Source organism: Lissotriton vulgaris, chromosome 3_1 (assembly GCF_964263255.1).
Source record: "Lissotriton vulgaris chromosome 3_1, aLisVul1.2, whole genome shotgun sequence".
Classification (NCBI taxonomy): domain Eukaryota; kingdom Metazoa; phylum Chordata; class Amphibia; order Caudata; family Salamandridae; genus Lissotriton; species Lissotriton vulgaris.
The window spans coordinates 1,316,809,043-1,316,817,877 of record NC_141689.1 but is presented as its reverse complement, the minus strand read 5'-3'; positions in this window follow the sequence as shown (position 1 = coordinate 1,316,817,877).

The window sequence follows — 8,835 nt, the reverse complement described above, 5'->3', positions numbered from 1 at the left end:
TTGCTTGGAGGCCTGAAGGTCTTCAATGAACCAGCTGGATTTCTTGCCGGTGAGGCTGTTGGAGGGTTTATTGACCGGGCGAGGGTGTTGGCGCAGTCATCGATCCAGTGCCTGAGGGTGCAGACGGCGGTGTCGGGGTTGGTGGTGTTGGTGGGTGGGCTCTGGGCAAGGGTGGTGGTTAGCTGTTCTTTGGTGACTTTGCTCCAGCAGCGGCGAGGCATCTGTTGGGTGCACTGGTGCAAGGTGGGTTTCTGGAAGGTGAAATGGATGCAGTGATGGTTGGTCCAGTCGAGTTCGGTGGTGTGGTTGAAGGAGACGTGGGGACTTGCGAAAAAGATGGGGTCGAGCGGGTGGCCGGCGGAGTGGGTGGGTGTTGTGACGAGTTGTCTGAGTCAGAGGATGGCTAGGTTGTCGATCAGTATGATGGAGTTGGTGTCGTTGTTGTTCTCAGGGTGGAAGTTCAGGTCCCCGAGTAGGATGTAGTCTGTGAAGGTAAGGGCGTATATGCTGACGAAGTCGGTGATGGAGTCGCTGAACTGCGGTCGGGGTCCGGCAGGGTCTGTAGATGAGGGTTCCTCTGAGGGTGATGTTGGGGTCAGTGTGGTTCTGGAAGTGCAGGTGTTCAGCGGGGCTGAGGGTGTCGTCGGTGTTGGTCGAGACTCTGAGGGTGTTCCTTTGGAAGATGGCGATTCCTCCTCCTACTCCGTTGGTGCGGTCCCAGCGGTGATCTTGTAGCCTTCCGGTATGGCTATGGCAATGTCGGGTGCCGAGGAGGGGTTCAGCCAGATCTCTCTCAGGAAGGCAACGTCTGGGGTGGTTGAGTCGAGTAGGTCCCAAAGTTCAATGGCGTGTTTTCGGCCGGAGCGGGTGTTGAGTAGAATGCATCTGAGGTAGTTGGGTTCTTTCCTGCTCGGTGGGTTGGTAGGCCAGATGCTGGTGAAGCTGCAGTTCCGGCAGGAGAAGGGTCTTTGGGTGTGGTTCGGGCGGCCAGGAAGCAGGTGTGTGATCGTCCGGCGTTCAGTGCATGGAGGGTGCTGGCATTGTAGCAGGGGCGGGCGTTGTGGCGTTCGTGGGGGCCAGGGGGTCTGGCGCTGGGCATGGTCCAGGAGCGGACAGGCACATACGGGCTTGCCTTAGATGTGCCTTCGGCGCCCCAGCGACGCAGCTGTTGCACGGACTCCATATGAGGGGAGGTGGGAAGGAGGAGCAGCTGGGAGGTGGGAGCGGAGTGGCGAATTGAAGAGCAGGGGGCGGGGCCACAAGGATGCAGTGGCAGGAAAAAGTGAGTGAGGGACGGCGGGGAAGCAAAGGGAAAACCGGGCACAGAAGAGATGCAGAAGGAAAACAAAATTAGGCAAGCAAGCAAAGTCTGGCAAAAACAAAGTTAGGCAAGCAAAGCAAAGTCTGGCAAAAACACGCAGCAGCGTGGGGAGCGACCTGCCTGCGAGTCCTTTAACTCACTAACAAGTTATTAAAAATGTTTTGTGTAAAACTAATGCGCACCACATGAACATGCAGGTTAGTGAAGCTTGCTTATGTGTTTACTAACGTGGATAACATAAACGAAGGACTAAAACCGCTTTAAACTGGAATCTTTATTGCGCGTGCGTCAACTACATCTATGTACTATGATGAGCTATCGCTTGGAGGGAAATTCTTGCGCATGAGCAGAAGGCACTAAAATGGAGTCTTGAAGACTCACGTGCATGGTATCTGCTGAGCTGAGAAGAAAACAAGCCATTCTACTAATGCTAATGCTGGAAAAGTATTAATAAGTAAAGTGGAATAGAGTAGAGGTGGGGGGTATACAGTGCGACCACTTGAATTGTGAAATTAACAGTTGTCTTTCTGATTTTATCACTAGTGCGCATATGGAGCTCTCATGTGTAACTGAATGAAGCTGAGTAAGGGAAAGACTGCGCATGTCCACTGAAAGGGAGCCTGGGACGAACACTGAAACTTTGAATGCGAGCCAGAAGTAAAAGTGTTACTCCTTGGGAATGGACGGTGAAAAGTTCAACGGTGTGGACTTACATTCAGAATGTTAATAAACTGTTACAAGAGAAACATGAATGCGTATGGGAACAAAAATTATGAATACAAATTATGGGGATGGGTTTGCGAACAATGGTAGAGCTGAATTTAATGACATGTAAGCATGATGTGATGGAGCTTCCCCTTGCCTGACCAATCATAGTTCGTATTGGTACGTTATTGAAACTTTAGTGGGTGGAACATGGAAAACGAAAGGTATAATTAAGATAGCTTTAGTTAGTTAGTTAGCAGAGTTCAGGATGCTGTCTGTGTAGTGGGAGATGCTGATGCTGTGAGATGCTGATGAAGAGCCGAATGCAAAACCTGAAGCAGAACTTTCTATCCTAATTTAATTGGGATAGAGGGTGTGGCACAATTGTCAGTATTCTAGAGAGGTCAGCTATCCTGTCCTGAATCGTGTCCTGAAGTCTTTGTCGCCTGATCTATCCCGGGGGACCCTTTCCAGCTCCTTGGCCAGGGGGTTGGTCTTTCACACCATTCTCGATAATTATAATTTCACGTTATTTGCAGATGTTTTTTTCTCTCTGTCCTCTCCTTTTCTGAGCATTGATCATTGTATGAGTCCGAAGTATGTGTTTGATGATTAATCAATTGAATTTCCTTTCCTATAAATGATGGTGACTGTACTGTATTTTAGAAGTGGTTCACATACATTGAATTTAGATAAAGATGTAAAACTTTCCTGAGTCTGTGTTTTATTTTATCATATTTTAAAGTATAAGGTAAGTTTGTTTTATATTATCACCATCAACTAGTTCAACTAATGGTCCATCGACCAGAGAAAAGAACGTTTTGATCCGTGAAGGGCTAGTTAAAGGTGAATAGAGGTATTTTAGACTAATCCTAAACATTGTGAAAAACTTAGAAACCAGTCCAGCAGGTTACTTAAATTGTGTGTTTATGGGCCCAGGTGAGTATATGGTAGTAGAGTATCTGTTGTTGGTACACCGCTGGATCAACATCATCCAGAGAATATCTGATGCACACACTCACACCCCAATATAATCATTCATATACCCATTCCAACTACCACACTACCATTCTCAAATTAATCCACACACACACACATACCAGTACTTAACACACACATTCACTCACCCACCCATACAGCCACTCACATACCTACTCCGTCACAAATACAGCCACTGACATATCCACTCATAAAGCCACTCACACGGAGTCAGTCACCCAAACACCTACTCATTCATCCATACTGTCAATCACACAGCCACTTACTCACCCATACAGTTAAACACACTCCCACTCATTAAAAAAACCATAGAAATTCACTTTAATCCTAAGGCTGTCATGAGGCAAGGGGTCCTCATTACCCCAGCAGCAGTGTGCCAAAAGGTGCATTTGCAGAGGGCTGGAGAATGGGGGCATGGCCTCCAACCACCTCACAGCAATCCCACTGTGTGGGACTTACTGGAGGTAAAATGAGGTCTTGTTGGCCCCTAAAGATCCTCATCAGCCATGGGGACTTCATCCCCCAACCAGCTGTGCACCAGGAAGTGCGTTTGCAGAGTGGTGGAGAATAGGGCCGGGGTCTCTGATGAGTTGACAGATTTATTTTTCTTTTAGTTTTGCCCCCCTTCCCCGGACCATTTTGGGCCCCGGCCTGAGACCTGCCCCAAGGAGGTGGTGGTCCCTGGGGCTGCGGGGACCGCGCAGACACAACCATTCACTCATCCACAAAGGTACTCATACAACCAGATACTCATCAATACAGCCTCAAATAGCCACATACTCAGCCATACAGCTACTCACATACCCATTCATTCACCCATACAGCTTCTCAACACAGCCACTCAGTCACCCATATAATCACTCACTCACTCACACACCAACACAATCACTAACATACCCATTCACACATCCATATAAGTACTCACACATTCTCTCACTCACCCATATATCCATTCACACACTCACTCTCCAATATAGCCACTCACACACCAACTCATTTAACCAACAACTCACTCAAACAGCTACTTTCTCCCTCATATAGCCACTTACACACCAAGTCACTTACTCATGCAGCTGCCATTCAGATAACCATTCACTCACCCACACATCTACTACACACCCAGTTACCCTCCAGGGAACCACTCACACTGCCACTCACTCACCCACACAGCCACTGACATACCCACTCACTCACCAATATAGCTACTCACACAGCATCTAACTTAAGCACACAGTTACTCAGACACTCACATATACACCCATACAGCCACTCACACACCTCTACAAACAAGGATGCATACAGTCAAAAAGCCACTCACATAAGATAGGTGATAAGTAGTATCACTCAGTAGTAGTGCACCTAGTATACTAATTTAACTTTTGTAGCAGGTTAGTATATGTTTAACACTCATAAACTCTTAAAAACACTTACAATCACTTGATGATGTAATCAGTGATTTTGTATGAGATATCATCAGTGATGTCACTGATAATGTCATGAGTGATGTAATATATGAGGTCATAAGTAGTGGGTTGTACGGGACACAAGGTATAGTTAGCTTAGCTCATTGGTTTTATACAAGTAAAACCTAAGCCCAACTATAACTTCCCTGTAACCTTCAGTTTTTTCAATGAATTTCTACATTTGTTTTCCATTACCAAACTATAAAGTCCCTGTAACCTTTGGTTTTTTCGATTCATTTTTACGTTTTTTAAAACTCCATTTTCTAACTAAAGCGTCCCTGTAACTTTTGTTTTTTTTCAGTGAATTTCAATGTTTTTTAAATTCTATTTCCTTACTATAACATTCCAATAATCTTTGTTTCTTTCTGTTTTCCATATCTATACATATATATGCATATTCATGCATATATATGTCTTTGGATATACTCTTGTAAGTGAGAGTTTAATCTAATAAGTTTAGAACATTTCTTATGTAATGTATTACATATGTTTAAAGGATTTAAAATGTTTGTTAATAGATGAAGTTAAGAGTATGGTACATAGGATATAACATATGGTTTTATCTACATAAATAGTAACATATGTATTAGAGGTTTAAATTACCTATATACACACCTATAGGTCTAAATGGCCAGTTGTACATCCACTCTCCAATCCTGATTTGATTCTGTTATAAGTAGATGCAAAAGAAGAGATGCACTAAACATTCAGTGACATACATAGAGCCAACTGCTAAATTTGCAGTACTAATGGAGATGTTTGCACACTACCATAAATAACCTAATAGTAACTAACAGATCCAGAAGAGAATCAATGCCACCTATTACAGATAGATTTACAGTAACAAAGAAATCAAGTTTTGTTTCATAAAATGTAGTTACATATAGACACACGCCCCCACATAGGGGCCTAGACACTTAATAAGATATGTACTAAAGAACAGACACTACCAAGTCACTTGTGTAGAAAAGTTGCCATTTAAACACGTGAAGCCTGGTATATTTGAGTGTATGTGCTAGTTCTACTGGTAGGGCAACATGGCATTTAAAACCACTTGACAAGGCTTAACCTACTATTCTGCCACATGTAACTCACCCCTAAGGTAGTTTGTAGCTAGCCAATAGGGTACGGTCTTTTATATATAAAAGCCAACACATGTAGTTAGAAGTGTCAATGAGTGACACACTATATCATATATGCTCAGTTATACATTGTCTCTTCAACCCTGATTTGAATGTCATATAGGATATACACAAGGGTAGAGTCACTAATATACCCCCTGAGACAGTGTTAGAAGCATTTCAATATTCTCTCACATGCACAAACTGAATTTGTATGTATCTGTCACTAATGGAAGTAGTAAGTAACTTTATCAGGTAAGACAATAGTAAGTAACACACCCAGGAGGCAATCACTTCTATGTGTTACCTATTCAATTGCATAGATATATAGTCGCACACAAAGGTAGTGATGTACAAATAAATGTATTTTATAGGAAATTTCACCCCTAAATTGTGACTGATTAACTCATTCAGACATGTAATAAAGAAGTGACAACTATCAAGTATACCATCTAGAGAAATAGCCCTTCACATTTGCTTTAGGCCTGGCACACTTGAGTTTGAGCATCCACTTATATTTCTAGACCAAATTGGAATTTTAAATAAAAAATAACCTATTCCTAAGGTAGCCTATAGCTAAGCTATATGGTACGCTTCTATGTGCATAAAAGCTAACACATGTAGTTGGAAGTTTCAGTGAGCAACATGCACACTTTCAGACCCATATGCTGAGTTGTATATTCCGTCTTTCTCCCTGATTGGAATCTCTTGTAAGCACATACAAAAGGGGGGAGCCATTATTACAGCCTTCAGACAGTCTCACAAGCATATAAATATTCACACACATGCACAGACACTACTCTTATTTATCCAGCACTAATGGAGGCAGTGACACACTTAATTAAATAACTCAATATTGACTAACACACCCAAGAGGCAATCCACACCACCCCTTATGTATACATTTACAGAGCCATGCATTCACAAAGAGAGTCAGCAATGTACCAACAAACTTACATACATATGGAAAAACACCCCCATATAGGGACAGAGGCACTCATTTAGATATCTAGTAATGAACTGACTCCATCAAGTCACCCTTCCAAAGAAGTAGCCTTTTAAACATATGTCAGACCTCTTATACTTGATGATATACACTACTTCTACTGCTAGGGTGACTAGTCAAGTCAAAAAAACTTTATTTGGTTCCAAAGACCATAAATGTTTCGCACACATGCTTGCTAAAATAAAATGTACGAATATATGACGTTACTTCGCAAGCCATTAGTACGCATGGCATTATTACAAAGTTTTTACTTCGCAATGACCATTACCTTGTAAGTTTATACTGCAAAATCATTTACTTTGCGAATGCATTGAAATTTACTTAAAATGCGTTTTCACTGCATTGAGGTGATAATCTGTGAACCCATCCTGATTTTTAGGGAATGCCACTAAAAGTTGCAATGTGCTTAATCGGAGCCTAGTCAAGTAAAATCGTGCTTGAACGTTTGTGGTAAAAGTAAGTTAAAATTGCTGTTCTACTGCAAACAAACACGGGGGGCCTGATACTACCATTTGTGCACCACGCAGGTGTGCCCTAAAATCAAATGCCTCTTTTATAACAGCTTCCGCATTTGTATTGATACTTGCAGGATTGTCATAATAGCACCCCAGCCCTAACTCATGTAATTTGTCCTTCACAAAGCCGAGCCAGGGGATAGACAATGCACTATCTAAGTTGGTACAATCCTTAATGACGCCCTTTGAGAACATTAGGTCCTCAGATACCAGATCTTAGCCCATAAGAGAAGTGGGGCGATATCAATTCGATCTTCAAGATAGGCCAGCCCCAGCTCCTGATGACAAAAAAAGTGTGGGGGCACTATTTTGGGCCAGCAATAACCTTTTTATAAATTTATTTTACAGGATCTGCAGTTGTTGGGTTTTATGGTAGCCCCAGATTCCAGCCCCATAGGATGCCACAGGCAAACATTTGGCTATGTAGAGGGTAACCAATTCTGTCCCCGGTTTATGGCCTAGCTTGCGGGCAAAGTGAAATAACTCCTCCACAACCTGACTAGTATGTTGTACCCTGGCTGTCATAAGATGGTCCCAATTCATAGTATTGCTAAAAATATTCCCTAAATGTGTACATTTTGCAGCTTGTCAAATGTATTGCCACTAACCTCAAATATTCTTGTTTTCGTTACTTTAGGGCACACACCATGACATAAGATTTGAAAAAACGTTTAAGTCCAGTGGTGCCATAAAATCGGTAAAAGACTTTTGGAGGCTGTTGGCTGTCAGAGCCATTAAAACAGTATCGTCCGCATAGGATAACAGTGGGATCGTGTTGCCTCCAATTTTAGGAAAATCAAATTCCTTCTCCGTTAAAATAGCCTCTAAACCATTTGTATTCAATAAAAAGAGTAATGGTGCTAAAATGCAACCCTGCCGGACACATTCTGCGGAGACAATGGACCCCATCTTTTACCCCCAAGAACTGTATCATACGGCAATCATTGTACAGACATGGAGCTTACCTAGCAGAGATATAAGGGCTTCTTCAAAACCCATTTGCTCCATCAGTCCCCACAATTTCTCCTGATTGACTGTGTCGAAGGCACTGAAGTCCATGAAGGCCAGATTGATAGAACCCCTCCTGGACTACATTTACTTGCCCATGATGAGGGACAAATTGAGGCACTGTTCTGTGGTACTCATCCCCCTTATAAATCCATATTGCAATCTGGACACAATCCCTGTACTGTTCGCCCAAGTCTCAAGACGCGCAAAGATGACCCTCCCCAGTACTTTAACAGTGACGTTGATTAGTGAAATTGGCCGGTCCCTTTCTTATATACTGGAACCACAATGACCTCCTTCTAAGATAATGGAATGGGACCAATCACCACAGCTTTGAAAACGTTAGTGAACAAGGGTGCCCATAATTTGGGTTTTCTTTCAAACAAATCCAAGGGAACCCTATCAGGGCCAAGGGCTTACATACTGATTCCACTTGCTAAAGCCTCTTCAATTTCTGCCACTATGAGTGATGCACTTAATTTTAAGGGCCAATGTAGATCAAATATCGGTCCCCCATTTCCTTACTTATTAAGGCATTTCTTGGATTAAATATGGCTGAAAAATGGGATTCCCAAGTTGCCCCCAGAATCAGTGAATCCATGGGTTTAGGACTGTCCTTAAATAGGGGGCGATTAAGTATGTCCCAGACACTGGCTCTCTCCAGATCTTCCCAGCCTAATTTCTCAATTCATCTTTT